Genomic DNA, 17,119 nt, shown 5'->3' on the forward strand with positions numbered 1-17,119 from the left:
ACTGTTCTCTTTCTTTCCCTTTCTCCCACCAGACCTTTTTCTCTGCTCACTCCATCCCTCTCTCCAAATACTGTTTATCCTCTTTCCAATCCTATATTTCTCTCCCTGTCTCCTTTCTCATTCCAATCCTTCATTCAGTACTTTTCACTCCTTGCCTCCTTCCCCTCAGCTCTTCTCTCAGGCTGCCTAAACTTGATCTCTCTCTTTTTTTTTGATAGCAGCAGAAGAAATGCTGTGCTGCTGTGGGTCCAGTCATGGCCTCCCTTCCTCCCCCCTAAGCCTGCCTGCCTTCCCCCAAGCCAACCTGCCACCAATTCAGCCTCCAGCCACTCACCCACTGCCCGCAGCTGCTGCTAGCAGAATCCATGTAGCACCCCCCCCCCACTGCTGACGCAACTCCAGGGCCAGGCGCGTGCAGCGATTGCACCCGCTGGTCCATAAGCCTTCCACGACATCAATTCTGACGGAGAGAAGTCTGATGGGCCGGTGGGTGCAATTTCTGCACACGCCTGGCCCTTTTGGAGCAGCAGCAGTGAGCGGAATTAAATTGAGCCGGCAGGCGGGTCGCAAGCAGGCAAGCAGCAACACAGAAACACCACCGCCGCTTGCACTCATCGTAGAAGGCATCGGGCCCACCCTTTAATCCGGCCCTGGATGCGTGGGAGGCTAGGGGAGAAGCCGGAAACCAGCACTTCCCGACTGACCCTCTCACCTCGCCCTCTAAAGCAGCGGCCGGCCAGCAAGAGGGAGCGCTGCCGCTCCTGCTTTAGGGGATGAAGGGGGAGGGTCAGTAAGAGAATTGGGAGGCCGATTTTTTTTTTGTTTGAATCAATTCGAATCGATTCACCCAAAGTGAATCGATGAATCGATTCGAATCGTGAATCGGGCAGTACAAGCTCTGATTGCTTGTCTCCTGGACAAGTCAGCTTCATTGGCTTGGGACTATCTTCAGGTCCTGGGGTCCATGGTGGCCACAATAGATGTGGTACCTTAGGTGAGAGCCCACCTACATCCTCTTCAGCACGCGTTACTCTCATTGGTCTTCACAGACAGATGCATTATAGAAGAGTCTACCCTGGATGCTAGAGACTCGAGTCATCATGGATTGGTGGCTCCATCCTCGGTCCCTCTTCAGGGGCATGCCTCTTCGGATTGCTTCCTAGGTGGTCGTAATGACAGATGACAGTCTCCTAGGCTGGGGAGCTCATTGCAACTGTTGGCCAATTCAGAGGCATTGGACACCCTCTCAGAACACTTATCCGGTTCAGGGGTGTTGGATGCCCTCTCAGAACACTTGGTCAATCAACAGGCTAGAACTGTGTTCAATTTGGTTGGCTCTGATGAAATTGCAGAAGACTCTAAGAGCTAGATTCATGAACATGCCCGATCGCGACTGATCCTTGTCCAATCCGGGCTGGTCCGATGGATTTTTCAAACTCCAATATGCAGATGGGGGTGATCAGAGGATCGCCCCATCTGCAGGCATGGATCGCTGGTGGGCGATCCCGATGCATTCTTGGACAAAGAGCTCTCGTTGAGCCCGGCAGGATATCTGGGCAAGAATCCAAAGCTCTACCCGGTACTGTGCTTGGGTTCCAACTGCCGAAATCTACGTCAAAACCTACTCCATCCCATCTATACCCTCTCAGCCATTGAAGCCCTCTCCAGCCCATCCTCCCCCAAACAGCCATATACAGACACAGACCGTGCAAGTCTGCTTAGTACTGGCCTTAGTTCAGTATTTAATATTATTTTCTGATTCTAGATCCTCTGTGTTCATCCCACGCTTCTTTGAACTCAGTCACCATTTTTTTCTCCACTACCTCTCTCGGGAGCGCATTCCAGGCATCTACCACTCTTTCCGTAAAGTAGAATTTCCTAACATTGCTCTTGAGTCTACCACCCCTCAACCTCAAATTATGTCCTCTGGTTTTACCATTTTCCTTTCTCTGGAAAATATTTTGTTCTACGTATAGTGTTCTCCCCAGAAAAGTTTTCCAGCTGGGTGGGGCGGGATGGGGAAATTTGGTGGTGGGGAAAATTAAATGTGCACTATTTTTATTAATTATTATTTTCCAATGCTCAATATGACTTCCTTTTTTAAAGGTTGACACTTAGGCAATGTTCCAACCTTGTAAAAAAGTAATGCAGATCCTCTTATTCTGAATAAGTACTGGCCAGTATCGAACCTTCCATTTCTTTCAAAACCACCATACTTGAGAGAATGGTATTCAACCAACTTCAAACTCATGTTGAATCAGTTAATGCTTTGCATCCCCGGCAATCTGGTTTTTGTTTAAGACATAGCACAGAGACAGTAGTTCCTGCCTTAGGGCTCCTAATACAAAACTGCGATAGCAATTCTGCCATAGCAAATGCACTGAAGCCCATAGGAATTGAATGGACTATGGTGCATTTGCCATGGGAGAATCGCTACTGTGGCCTTGTAAAAGGGGCCCTTACTGCATGAACTCCATAGTCACCTAGACCAGTGTTTCCCAACTTTTTCAAGTCAAGTACCCCCTAAGTCTAACAAATACCAACCAAGTACCCCAGCCCAAGCTCTGCCCCTTACCCTACCCACATTTATAATAGTACTAATTGTAATGTAATTTATTCCATTCATTGTTCATGTACACACAATATAATCTTATTAATTCACAATGGTAACCACAAAATTAAAAAAAACACAATGCACACTGTATGCAGAGAAAATGAAAATTTATATTTGTTTTATTTTTCAAAGAGGTAAAGGCAGATGACTAAAATATGCAATGTCAGCTCAGTAACAACTATAGTGCAAAATATAGATATCAGATTATAAATTCTCAAAACTGACACATTTTGATCATTAAATTGAAAATAAAATCATTTTTCCTACCTTTATTGTCTGGTGATTTCATGAGTCTCTGGTTGCACTTCCTTCTGACTGTACATCAAATATTTCTTTCTTTCTGCTTCCTGCACGCTTCCTCTTCTCTGGACCTCATTCCCTTCCCCAACCAACATCTCTCTCTGTCCCTCAATGAATCCAACCTTCCTTCCTCTCTCCTCCACCCCTGTTGGCAACATGTCTCCCTTTCTCTCCCTCCTCTGTTATGATCTTACATCTCTCTGTTCTTCCTCAGGGTCTCTCCCCCCCTGTCTCTTCTGTCTGCACCTCCTATAGTCCAGCATCTGCCTCATGTCATAGAAAGATGATGGCAGATAAAGATCAAATGGCCCCTCCAGTCTGCCCCTTTGGTCCAGGCTTCTGTCTCTCTGTTGCTTACAAACACCCCCCTCATCCCCCCCATGTCCAGCATTTGTTCTCCTTTCTTCCAGGTCTTTCTCTGCCTCTCTCTCCTTCCTTCCTCCCTCCCTCCCTCCCTCCTTGGTCCAGAATCTTTTCACCTCTCTGCAGTCTTTTTCTCTGTTCCCTCTATACACCCCTGAATTCCACATCTGCCCCCCTCTCTTCTGCCTTCCCTTTGTTTTAGGTTTTCCCTCTATCTTCTTTCTGCTAACATTTCGAGTCTTCCCACCTTTGCTTCAGGTATTTCTGTATCTCTCACTCTCACTGTATTCTACCTCCCCAGGACCTGGCATATGCATATCTCTCTCCTCAGTTCAGGGTGTTTCCCCTCTCTGCAGTCTCTTTCTCTCCCTCTATACCCCTCTAGTCTAGCATCTGCCCTGTTTTGCCCCTCCCTTTTGGTTTAAGTCTACTTTCCCACCCCTCCTCAAGGTCCTTTTCTATCTCTCTGTCTCTTCCTCCTCTCCCCCACCCCCATGTCCAGATCCAGCATCTCTGAATTTTTTTTTTAAAGTAACCGACAAATTCATATGCCCTTTTCCCTGTAATATCAACCATAACCCCCCAAACTCACTCACATTCTTCTTTTTGAAACTCCCCGAGTGCGGAAGCATAACCAATCGTACCACAAAATCATCCTATACTGAGCAACAGACGCTCCTCTGAGCTCTTAACTCCTGCACTGTAGTGTTCAACTTCTTTTCGATTTGAGTCAGGGTTGCCAAATACAAACTATTTATTTATATACTGTTTGACTTAGAAGTCAGAAATCCATCAGTCTGCCTTAGGAGGCCTGCATTCTGTCTTCAGCTCATCTCCCTCTCCCCCTCCCTTACAACTTTCATTTTAGCTTCCCTATGCTGCGATTTTTTACTTTTTTTTTTTTTTAACAAAACTGGTGGGAGCACATTCTCTTATTGCATGAAGGCTGTCACCGCTCAGGGAAGGGAACACAGACTGTACAGTCGGCGGCAGTGTGCACACACACAGACACCTACATGCGCCTCTCACACTGATGAAAGTTACTGGTAAAAAAAAAAAAAAATAACCCATCGGTTCACCTCCAAACCTCCTCCCTCACTCTCCAGGCTCCTACCCCAGCTGCTGGCCGTCTGCCCCAGGACCTCTTCACTCTGCGAGTTGTAAATGAACTGCTTCCAGTCAGCGCAGGTCTATCCAAAGGTTTTTGCTCTCCTCTCGCTAGTGTTGGCGTTCTTCCCTTATCGACGGCGGCATGGCTTTTTCTCAAAGTCGAAGCTCCTGCCATGGCACAGTGGACCAATTGCAAACAACCTCAGAGTTCTACAGTCGTTTCTGATTGGCCTGTTGTGCTGCAGCTGAACCAATGAAAAAAAAACCCTCAGCAATAGGCGGTCTGGAAACGGCCAAAAAGTAGCCCAAAAAAGCAGAGAGATTTGTGAGCTCCTGTAATGAGAACCGCTGTAGCCAGTACTGTCCCGTCAACTAGATTTTGAAGGGTAGTTGTGGTTTCACTATTTAACAAGTGCTGTTCCAGACTGTCTGTATGAAATTCACAGCCGGGCGCCCGGCTAAAAGTCGCCAGGAAGAACACTGCCATTAATACACTTCAAGTATTTGAATCATAATCTCCCCTGTTCCTCCTTTCCTCTAGGGCAGGGGTAGGCAATTCCGGTCCTTGAGAGCCGGAGCTAGGTCAGGTTTTCAGGATATCCACAATAAATATGCATGAGATAGATTTGCATCTCAAGGAGGCAGTGCATGCAAATCCATCTCATACATATTCATTGTGGATATCCTGAAAACCTGACTTGGCTCTGGCTCTCGAGGACTGGAATTGCCTACCCCTGCTCTAGGCTATATATATTCTCTCACCCTAACTGAAAAGCATCTGACAGTTCCCTTCTAGACTTTACAAGGTGTAACATATATCAGGACAATTTCTGTATCTTTCCATCACATCTTCTCTGATTGCATTTGTTGATACATCTTTGAAAGAACTGAAAACCATACTATTCAAGAAATTTGTCACATGATCTAACTAAACCTTATTGACCATTCCCAGATCCCGATGCATACTATAGCTATCAACCTTGTAATCTCCCTGGGAATGCCCAGGCTAATTTCTTGTTGTAAACCGCCTAGAACTGAAAGGTATTGGCGAGATAGAAGACATCAATGTAACATCAATGTAATAAAAAGTGCTCCTTGAGGAGAGACCTCTTGCTGATTTCAACCTCTTAGTTTGAGACTGAACTCTGAGGACTTTCTTCGAGATCAGACTCCACAGGAGTCCCTCCCCGCCCACGCCAAAGGTGGAGCTTTTTTGGCTCTTCAGCCAACCAGAAACAGGGCATTGCTTTGGTAGGATTTTTCTGCTCTTTCTTTTTTCTTCCAGGTATAAGCACTTCTGCAACCATAGTATGGCTGAGAAACATTGTGTCACCAAAGCTGCTGCTCAGGTTACACAGCTTCTGCCTCTGTGCAAACAAAAAATGTTACCTAGGCAGAGAGAGTGGTTCCATGTGCAAGCTGTCTTCAGCTTGAATCCCTCATAAAGAAGTAAAGGAACTGAGAGAGGAGGTGGCAAGACTGAGAAGCATTCCTGAGAACGAGAGGGAACATCAATAAAATGGTTCATGAGGCATCAAAGATTTCCAGCAGTAGGGAAGAAGAGGCTGTTCTGAGGGAAGATAGTTGGAATCAGATTATGGAACCCTGTAAGATTGGTACTGTGACTCCACCCACCCTTGAACTGAAGAACTGGTGTGCTGCCCTGGAAGTGGAGAGAAAGGACCAAAGCTTGTAATTCCAAAAATTGCAGGACTCATGACCACTAGGAGGTATAAGGTAGTGGTGGTTGGCTATTCCCTTCTGAGGGGTACAGAATCATCCATCTGCAGACCAGACTTGATGTCCTGGGAGGTATGCTGTCTGCCTGTTGCAAAAATTCAAGATGTTATGGAAAGATTGTCAAAACTCATCAAGCCTGATGACTATTATCTGATGCTGCTTATCCACATTGGCACTAATGATAATGCCAGGTACCCCTGCGAACGTATTAAAAGTGACTGCGTGGCTCTCGGAGAGAAAGTGAGGTATTCAGGTGCACAGGAGGTATTCTCGTCCATCTTCCCTGTTGAGATTAAGGGCCAGGTCAGAGAACCACGCATCCTGGAGATGAATATGTGGCTATGTGGATGGTATCGTTTTGGCTTCCTGGACCATGGAATGATTTTCCAAGGCCTGCTCAACAGGGATGGTAAGCCTGACTTCAGTACGGACAAAATGGTGGAAACAATTCTAAACAATAAAATTGCGGATCACTTAGACAAACATGGTTTAATGAGACAGTTAGCATGGGTTCAACCATGAGAGATCTTGCCTCACCAATTTGCTTGACTTCTTTGAAGGTGTGACTAAACATGTGGATAAAGGTGAGCCGGTTGATATAGTATATCTAGATTTTTAGAAAGCTTTTGACAAAGTTCCTCATGAGAGGCTCCTGAGGAAATTAAAGATTAGGAGACAAAGTTCAGTTGTGGATTAGGAATTGGTTATTGGATAGAAACAGAGGGTAGGGTTAAATGGTCATTTTTCTCAATGGAGGACAGTAAATAGTGGAGTGCCGCAGGGATCTGAACTGGAACCGGTGCTATTTAACTTATTTATAAAATGATCTGGAAATTGGAACGATGAGTTAGGTGATTAAATTTGCAGGTGACACTAACTATTCAAAGTTATTAAAATGCATGCAGATTGTAAAATATTACAGGCAGACCGTAGGAAATTGGAAGACTGGCATCCAAGTGGCAGATGAAATTTAATGTGGACAAATGCAAAGTGATGTATATGGGAAGAATAACCCAAATCACGGTTACCGGATGCTAGGGTCCACCTTGGGAGTTAGCAACCAAGAAAAGAATCTCAATGTCATTGTAGACAATACGATGAAGCCTTCTGCCTAATGTGCGATGGCTACCAAAAAAAGCAAGCAAGATGCTAGGAATTATTAAAAAGGGATGGTTAACAAGACTAAAGATATTATAATGCCTCTGTATCGCTCCATGTGCGACCTCACCTGGAGTATTGCGTTCAATTCTGGTTTCCTTATCTCAAGAAAGATATAGCGGCACTAGAAAAGGTTAAAGAAGAGGGAGAAGATGATAAAGGGGCTGGAACTCCTCTCATATGAAGAAAGACTAAAAAGGTTATGGCTTTTAGCTTGGAAAAGAGAAGGCTGAGGGGAGATATGATTGAAGTCTATTAAATTCTGAGAGAACCGTCAAGGCGGTTCTCTAAGGTCATATTATTAGCTATGTTACCCAGGCTCGGAAGAGTCGAGATTGGAAAATTTTACGTTTATACCAGATTTGGTAACAGAATCCACCCCCACCCCCCCCCCCACCCACGACATCGGGGCAGGAGAGAACCTAAGCCCTCCTGCCCCATGATCCCTAACCCCTCCCCATTAACGGTCGGGCAGGAGGGAGCCAAGCCCTCCTGCCCACGGGCACCCGCGGCACCCCATGACAACATTGGGGCAGGAGTGGATCCCAGGCCCTCCTGCCCTCAACACACCCCCCCTCCCCCCAACGTCCACGCCCCCCCAAACCCCTGGTTGGCCCCCACCGCCGACCCGCGATCCCCCCCAGCCAACCCCACGACACCCCCACCCCCCCTTCCCCATACCTGAAAATCGTTGGCCGGACAGACAGGTGCTAAAGCCCCCGCCCATCCAGCAGGCCAGCCGCCGGCTCCAGAATGGGGCCGGATTGGCCCAGGAGGCTGAAATCCCGCCCACAGGTGGGGCCTGAGGTGCCTGGGCCAATCAGAATAGGCCCAGTAGTCTTAGGCTCCTCCTGTGGGCGGGGCCTTAATCACATGGGCCGGGTTGGGTTGGGCCCCTCCCAGCCCCCTCCCAACCCCCTCCCTACTGATTTTTTCCCTTATATGTCTTCTTTACTATTTTTAAACTTGTATTTCTTTTCCTATTCCCTTCCTCTTGTATCATTTGTTTTGTCTTATTAGTCATATTTACATTGTCTGTTTCCCTTTGATTATTGTAATTTAATATTTTAATGTTTTGTACATCACTTAGAATGCGGAATAAGCGATTAATCAAATACTTAATAAACTTGGAAACTTGGAAGCTGCTTTGCCTCTTCTAGATTGACTAGTCAGCACAAAAAGATAGTCAAGATAGATGTGAATCAATGGTTCTCTCCAGGTAGTAAAGTAAGACTCTTCGCACATTCAGCCTCTGCAAAATCCTGTCCTGTTTAGTCAGACCGATAGAATGAAAAGTGGACAAACAAATCTCTTGATTGACTTGCAAAGCTGAGATCATCTTCAGTAGGAAGGAAGGTACTGTTCACAGAGAAACACCAGACTCTGTAAACTTGAGGAAAGATTCTCTGCAGGAGAAAACCTGTAATTCCAAGATTCACCTCATTGATACTATGGCTACCAGAAATACCATTTTGACTGTAAGGTCCAAAAGGAACGCTTCTTGCAAAGGCTTGTCTGGAGACTGAGATAGGCTCTTCAGAACCACATTAAGATCCCATGATGGGAAAGGCCGACACAATGGAGGATGTAATCTAAGCTCTCTTTTCAAAAACCAAGTGGCATCTGGATGAGATGCTAGTGACTGCTTTTTTTTTTTTTTTTTTTTTAAACTTATGTTTATTGAAAGTGAAAAAGGTTACAACCAGACTCCGGCAGAATACAAAGCTTAAATAGAAATACGGCCAAAGGGCCCAGAAAGGCATTCAGAACAAAAAACACAACAGCATCATCCCCGGTCATCGCCCCCCCCACCCCCCGCCAAATACACAGCCGAAACGAAAATGCTCTATGGGGCAGGTCACATTAGTCCCAGGGATGGCTCAACCAACCAGGAAAGTACAAAAATAGAAAGATCCAGCACCACAACCTTCCACTATTTTATATGTAGATGTCCCCAACCGGGACCAGCCCCTACACACACTCACCCACTCACACCTACAGTCAAACCATATCTCAGAACAAACAGGCTCCCATACATAACAACCCTCTCCAACCCACCCCCAGGGCACCACCAGAAGCAAGATCATACAGACCACAGAATAGAATAGAAAGCAAAGGGGAGGAAGAGAGAGAAGAGGGACGAGAAGAAGAAGAAATAAGGAAAAGGAAAGAGAGAAGGAAAGAAAAGAAGACAAGAAGAAGAGAACAGAAAGTTCGGGTATGTCAGTACGCCCCCTCGTCTCAAGCACCCCTCAGGCCGCTACCAACTCCCGCAGTCGTTCCCACAAGCGAACATACTGTCTCGTATCCCGGTGCGGAGATCTAGCATAAGACCGTACCTCAAAGCGGGCCAGTTCCAGAAGTCTACTCCGCCACCGAGACGTCGGAGGCGAATCCTCCGACATCCAATAAGTCAAGATCAACTTTTTAACAAGAAGGATAACATTATAAAAGAAACGACACTGAGGGACAAGAAACCCCTGATCCTGGAGGGAGTGCTGCAGCCCCAGTGCGGCCCACTCCACCGTGCGGCCCACTACGCGCTCCAGAAGAGGGAGTGCATCCCCCCAAATACGCAGCGTGGGACACTCCAAGAAGGAATGAAGGTAAGTTCCGGCCTGAGTGTGACACTTTACGCATAGGGCACTATCCCAAAGCCCCAAACGGGCCCCCCGCTGCTTGGTAAAGTAGGCCAGGTGAAGGATCTTAAACTGAAGTTCCTGAAAGTCAGCGGATTTAGTGTAGGTGTAAAGAGTCTTGAAACAGGTCAAAAAGTGCGGTTCAGGAAGACTCAACTCCAACTCCTGCTCCCAGCGAGAGCGTAACGTGGCAAGCACAGACAAGGAAATGGACGATTTTAACAGACGATACCAGTAAGCCAGAGTGTTAGCAGTCTCAGGGGTCACCGCAAAAAGGGTGTCCAGGCGCCCCCTAACCCAAGCCCCCTCCCGGCCCCTCCGTTCCGCTTCCCAATAATGACGAAGTTGTAAGTAAGAGAAGAAATATCGGGAGGGGAGATCCCACCGCTCCCTAAGCTGTTGAAAGGAAGGGAAGCCCTCAGGACTCAACTCTAACAGTTGGTCCATACTCACGCAACCCCGGGCCGTCCAACCACGAAACACCGATCGACCCCAACCGGGCAGAAATTGAGAATTGCCCTCAAAGCGCACGAAGGGGGAGATCTCCCCCGGCAAACCCTGTCTACGCCGCCACCACCGCCACGCCATCCTGAACGGACGAAGAAAGCTAAGACTTGTCTGGGACCGCCGCACCAGGTCCACTTGGAAATGAAGGAGATTGATAAATTGAAAAGGAGAACACCAGCCCTCCATCCACTCCCCCGGGGAGTATCGAGTGTGCCCGGTATACCCTTCATGAATCCACCTAAAAAGCGCAGCCACATTATACATCCGAAGATCTGGAAGGTTAAGACCGCCGAGACATTTATCCAGGGTGAGTTTAAGCATCCCTATCCGCGGAGCCTTAGCTCTCCATATAAACTGCAAGATAGTTGCTTTAAACGAGAACTCGTCCCGGCGGTGGAGTCAGAGCGGCATAGTCTGCAGAGGGTACAAGATTTTTGGTAGCATAACCATCTTAACCAGAGCCACCCGTCCCAAAATGCCCAGCGGCAAGTCCTGCCAGGACCGACATAACTTCCCAATGGCCTCCAAGGGTCGCTGGACATTGACTTTATAAAGCGTAGCTAAGTCCGTGCTAAGAAAAATGCCCAGATAACGCATAGGCTTAGTGGTAGGAGGAATAGGCAGCAAGGCGTGCCATGATACCGGGGGACCCCCGCCCAACAACAAGAGCTCCGACTTGCTACAGTTGACTTGCAGACCGGACAAGGCTCCAAATGCCCGAACGACATCCAGAGCTCTAGACAAATGGGGGGTGACCTGGTCGAAATACAGCAGGATGTCGTCAGCGAAAAGGCTAATTTTACATTCCTGACCCCCTATCTGAATCCCCTGAATCCCCCCATCCTGCCTTATTTTAGCAGCCAACGGTTCAATAGCCAGGAGAAAAAGGAGCTGGGACAGAGGACAACCCTGACGGGTACCCCGCTGCAACCCAAAGTCCGTGGTGAGTCCCCCATTAATCAGAAGGCGCGCCCTAGGATTAGTGTATAAAGCAGACACCCAGGCCAAAAAACCACCCCTGGAAACCCCCCCATCCCATAACCCAAAAAAGATATTCCCAGGAGATACTATCAAATGCCTTTTCCATGTCCAGACCCGCCACTGCCTCTAACCCTCCCTTCCCTGACCAGGCGTAGATGGCCCTCATGACTTTCATCAAATTCATAGAGGCATAGCGTCCCGGGACAAAACCAACCTGGTCCGCGTGAATCAGGGCCGGAAGATAACGGTTCAAACGGTTCGCCAGTATCATAGCCAAAAGTTTAATGTCCTGGTCCAAGAGGGAAATAGGCCGAAAGGAACCCACCAGATCCGGATCCTTGCCAGGCTTGGGGATCAGGACCACATGGGCCATGTTATCCGGGAATGCGCCTCCCTCCGCTGCCACTGCGTTGTATATCTCGCACAGGGTCTGCGCAATCAAATCAGGCAGAATCCTATAGTATTCCGGCCCAAACCCATCCGGCCCAGGCGCCTTGGTAAGTGTGAGAGTTTTAACAGCGGCCCTCACCTCCTCCATAGTGATCGGCTGACTAAGAGAAGCGGCCTGGGCGTCATCCAACCGAGGAACCTGAAGGCCCCGAAAGAAAGCATCCAAGGCATCCCTGTCCAGCGGCCGGCGCCCATAGAGAGCTTCGTAATACTGTACGAACTGAGCAGCGATCTGCGTCTCCCCCTCATGCCGAGTCCCCTGGGCATCTCGAATAGCCGTGATAATTTGTCGTTTTTTGAAGGGCCGCACCAAATTAGCAAGAAGTTTCCCCGCCTTACCGCCCCATCGGTAGAGATTATACCGTTGGTAGAAGAGAGATTGTTCTGCGCGTTGAAGAAGCAGGGCCTCTATCTTCTTCCTCACCCCCTGATAGGCCAGACGGTCCGCCTCAGATAAAGTAGATATATGCGCCCTACGGAACCCATGTAGTTGCTGAGAAAGAGTCAAAAGCTCCCCCTCTCGTTCCTGTCGCTTAGCAGCCGTATAGGCTATAATGTGGCCCCTCATAACCGCCTTGGACGCATACCAAAAGGACACCGGCCCCACCTCCGGAGTAGCATTAGTAGCCTGATAATCTACCCATCTTGCCTGTAAGAAAGTGCGAAACTTGGGGTCACGGTACAAGTGCGGGGACAATTTCCAAGAGGACGCTGGTCGACCCCTTGATAGAGTCAGGGTGAGTCTCACCATCGCATGGTCAGAAAGCGTATTCTCAAGAATCTCAGCTTTATGAACCCAGGAGAACAAGCGTTTATCAAGGAGGAGATAATCCAACCTGGCATAAACCTGGTGAACATGGGAGTAAAAAGTGAATTCAGAGTCAAAAGGGAGTAAGGCACGCCACACATCAATAAGAGCTAAATTGTGCATCAAAAAACCCACACCCTTGTCGTCATGATCCCCCAGTCGAGCCCTAGGAGGCTTGCAGTCCACCCCCGGAGCCGCCGTGATATTGAAATCACCCCCCAGGATCACTTGGTACTCAGGATATGTGGACACTAAGGACAGGATTGTAGAGAAAAATTTATGGCAGTAAACATTCGGAGCATACAAGTTACAAAGGAACACTTTCAGGCCCCAGACCTCCCCCAGAACTATGATGTATCGCCCATCCCGATCAAGAATTTGTTTATGCAGCGTAAATGGCAACCTCTTGTGCAGCAGAATCGCCACCCCCACGCTGCCCTCCCACTAAACGCGGAGGAGTAGACTTCCCCAACCCAGTTCTTCCCTCAATTTGGCATGTTCGCTCTGAGTGAGAAGGGTCTCCTGCAGATAAACTATGTCCGCCCCTGCCTTTCGCAGGCCAGTCAGGATACGAGGCCTCTTAATGGGGGAGTGGATACCATTCACATTAAACGAGACCACTGTCAAGTCCGCCATAGAAAAAGAAGACAGAAGGAAACCAAAGCAGAAAGACACTGGAGAAAGAGAAAAAGGAGAAAGGAAGCAAGAAATAAAGGAGGGATACTCCAGCTCCCTCCCCCCCTCAGCAAAGTATGTGGCTCAGCCCGGATCATCAGGCCGCTCAGGTGACAACTCAGCAGAATCAGAAAGTAGGGGAGCAAGCCTAGCCTCCCAGCCGAGCTCTGCCGCTCCCAGAAGGTAGCGTCGCAGTCTCTTCTCCCGATGAGCCCTCCCTCCCCCCTGCAATACCCCCAAATATCCCCCATACACACATACACACCCACTCGCAATCTCCTCGCATCCTGCCCACCAACCCACCTCCCCTCTCCCCAACCTCCCAAAGCAAGCGCACCCCTACGGCACACAAACCCAAAATCAGATCCCCCCAGCCTACTCGGAGACCCCCGCCCCCTCCCCCCAAAATCCCCACTCCCGTTCCCCCCCAGTCAGCAAGTCCAGACAAATCAGCGGAAGAGTGGAGAAGGTTCAAAGATAAGCAGGTGTAAGTTCAGGTCCAGGGACCAAATCAGAGATGGCTGATCTCAGAGTGCAAGCGGGTCCCACCGGAACAAGAATCCTAGGTCTCTCCAGATGCCAGTCACGAGGAAAAGCAGCCAGGCAGACTCAACCGCTGCTTGCAAAGAGAAGTGACGTTCCCACACCACCAAGGCCTGCAGAAGGCGCACCATGGCACCCAGAACTCAAGCAGACCCCAAAGGAACCCCTCTGAAGCATGAGAGGAAATAAAAATCAAACGGCCCCCTTGGTCATCTCAGGCGGGCAGTCACGCCATCAGTGTCCTGGCTTCCTCAACTGTAGACGCGGTGTGGGTTACTCCAGCATGCCATACTCTCAACTTTGCCGGAAACACCAATGAGAACCGCACCCCTCGATTGTGTAGATCTGTGCAGAATGGTGCCAGAAGCTTGCGTTGAGCTGCAACCCGCACGGAGTAGTCGTTGAAGACCAGCACCCTGGAGCCCTCATAGTCCAGAGCCCCCTTCTTACGGTAGGCCTGGAGGATCAGCTCTTTCTCCCTCCAGTTGTTATAGCGGGCAATGGCAGAGCGCACTCTCCTCCCGTCTGCGGGCTTGGCGCCGATGCGGTGGGCTCTTTCACAGCCATAACATGTTGCCTCCGCGGGCAGACCCAAGGTAGCAGGGAGCCAGACAGAAAAGATGTTGTACAAGTCCTGATCCCCCACCGTCTCCGGGAGCCCAACGAGCCGCAGGTTATTACGGCGGCTTCGATTCTCCTGTTCCTCCAGTTTGTCTTCCAGTGCCTGGGTGGTCTTCCGGAGCTCCGCCATTTGTGCAGCCAGGCCAGTGCACGTGTCCTCCTGATCGGACACTCGCTACTCCACCTCTAGCAGACGTCGGCTGTGGGGATCAAATTTCTCATTTACCTCGTCCACAGCCGACTGCAGTTTGTTCAGCCGATCCGCTAGCGCAGCCGAGACGGACTTGGTGATGTCCGCTATCCAGTCCCTGGCCGGGATCGTAAAGGCAGCATGCTCCGTCACCATCTTGGGAGCCGCAGGCAGACGCTTGTCCCGAACTCTTCGGGCCGCTCTAATGGGCATACCCGGCGCAACCGTCACCCCCCGAGGATATCCCCGCGGCGCAGGGAGGTTACCCGACCAGCTGGAGTGGGAGCCGCACTGAAGGGAGCGGGAAATAGCAGACGTAACTGCCGATTTTGGGTCAGTGGAGCGGGAGCTCTCCGTCCCTGCGTCCAACTAGGTAGGCTGCATCACGTGACCCCTAGTGACTGCTGACCTCCTCGAGCCTGAAAGCACAAGAAGACTGCCACCTATAAGCTGAAGGATGCGACTGCTAGGCCTTTTTCTAGTCCAGCTTACAAAAATGCCAGGATCACTGGAATTGGTACCCGACAAGGCTCTACTTGCTCTTTGGTGCACCATAGCTGTAAGACCATCTAGGTTTTAGCTCTAAGAAGAGTCACGACGACTACCTCCGAGTAACCAATGATTACCAAGAAACTTAGATCAGGAGGACAATATAACATATAGGGAGCCAGTAGAATAAAACTAAATAATAGAAAAGGATGTAGAGATATACAATATATAGAAAGAAATAAAAAGCTGTTCAGATTGTGAAAGAATCAAAGGGGCCATTATGTAATTATTCATCAAAGTGTAAAGGCATGTCACCACAACAATCTTGTGAATAGCGCCACAAAGAAAAGTTTGAATTTTAAACAAACCCATTTTAATGATGATAAAAACCACCTCAAACCGTGAAACTGAAGATGTCACTGCAATCTATATATATAAAATCGGAGGTATGTATGTGTGTATGTATGTGTGTGTGTGTGTATGTGCCGCGATCACGCAAAAACGGCTTGACCGATTTGAACGAAACTTGGTATGCAGATCCCTCACTACCTGGGGTGATATGTTCTGGGGGTCTCGCGGCCCACTTGCACACGTGGGCGGAGCTACAAACAGAAAATCAGATTTCACCCATTCATGTCAATGGAAAAAATGTAAAAAGCTGCCATTCTCACAGTAATTCCAACTATGAGGCCCTTCATGTCACTCTGAGAGATCTGAGAGGAAATGACAACCTGATGGGAGGAGCTCTGGTACTTCTATGTGGAGATTTTCGTCAAACTCTGCCTGTCATCCCAAAGTCTACACCAGCTGATGAGATACATGCATGTTTAAAACATTCATTTCTGTGGAGACATATGCAACAAATAACTTTAAAACAAAACATGAGAGTAGATTTGGGGGATGAAAGTGCGCAAATTTTCTCAAACCAACTACTCGACATTGGAGAAGGTAGATTACCAGTTGAGTCTTCTGGCAAAATAAAATTGGCTTATAATTTTTGTAATCTGGTGTCATCAGTTGCAGAGCTAATAGATGCAGTCTATCCAGCAGTTAAAGAAAACTATATCAATTTTAACTGGTTGCGAGAGAGGCCCATTCTTGCTGCTAAAAATGAAGATGTCCATGGAATAAACAATCAAATACTTGCCATGTTACCAGGCGCAGTCACTGAATACAAGTCTATTGATACAGTAGTAGATGCTGATGAGGTCATCAATTTCCCAACCGAATTCCTAAACTCACTTGATCCAGCTGGATTACCACCACATCGTCTTTTACTTAAAGTGGGATCTCCAGTTATTTTACTTCGCAACCTTGACCCACCAAAACTTTGTCGTTTCTGCTTTAATCATCCTCTCTTCTTTCTATTCAGTGTTTGTCCTTGCTCCCTTCCATTCAACATCTGTCCTCTCTCTTTGCCCCTTCCACCCAGCCTCTGCCCTCTCTCTCTCTACCCCTTCCATCCACTGTCCACCCTCTCTGCCCTTTCCATCCAGTGTCCGCCCCCCCTCTCTGTTCCTTTTGGCATCTTCCCTCTTTCTTTGTCCCTTCAATAAACTGTATATCCTGTGCCCTTTTTCTCCTTTGTACATGATTCATTTCAGCTTCACCCCCCTCCCCTATGCCCTGGCATCTCTCTTCTCCTTTCCTTCCTTCCTTCCTTCCTTCCTTCCTTCTCTACACCATGATCTCTCTTCTCCTTCCCTTGCCTTCATGCCCTGGCATCTCCCTCCTCCCCCTTCCCCATATGCGCTGACATCTCTCACCCCCCCCTCCATGGTCTGGTAGCTCCTTTCCTTTCCCTCCCTCCCATGGTCTTGGCATCTCTTTCCTCTCCTCTCCCTTCCCTGGTCTTCCTTCTCCCCTCTCTCTCCCCAATTGGGTGCTGCAGTAGCAGTACTTCTGTTCCCCTCCCCATTGGGTGCAGCAGC

This window comes from Geotrypetes seraphini, chromosome 6 (assembly GCF_902459505.1).
Source record: "Geotrypetes seraphini chromosome 6, aGeoSer1.1, whole genome shotgun sequence".
Classification (NCBI taxonomy): Eukaryota; Metazoa; Chordata; class Amphibia; order Gymnophiona; family Dermophiidae; genus Geotrypetes; species Geotrypetes seraphini.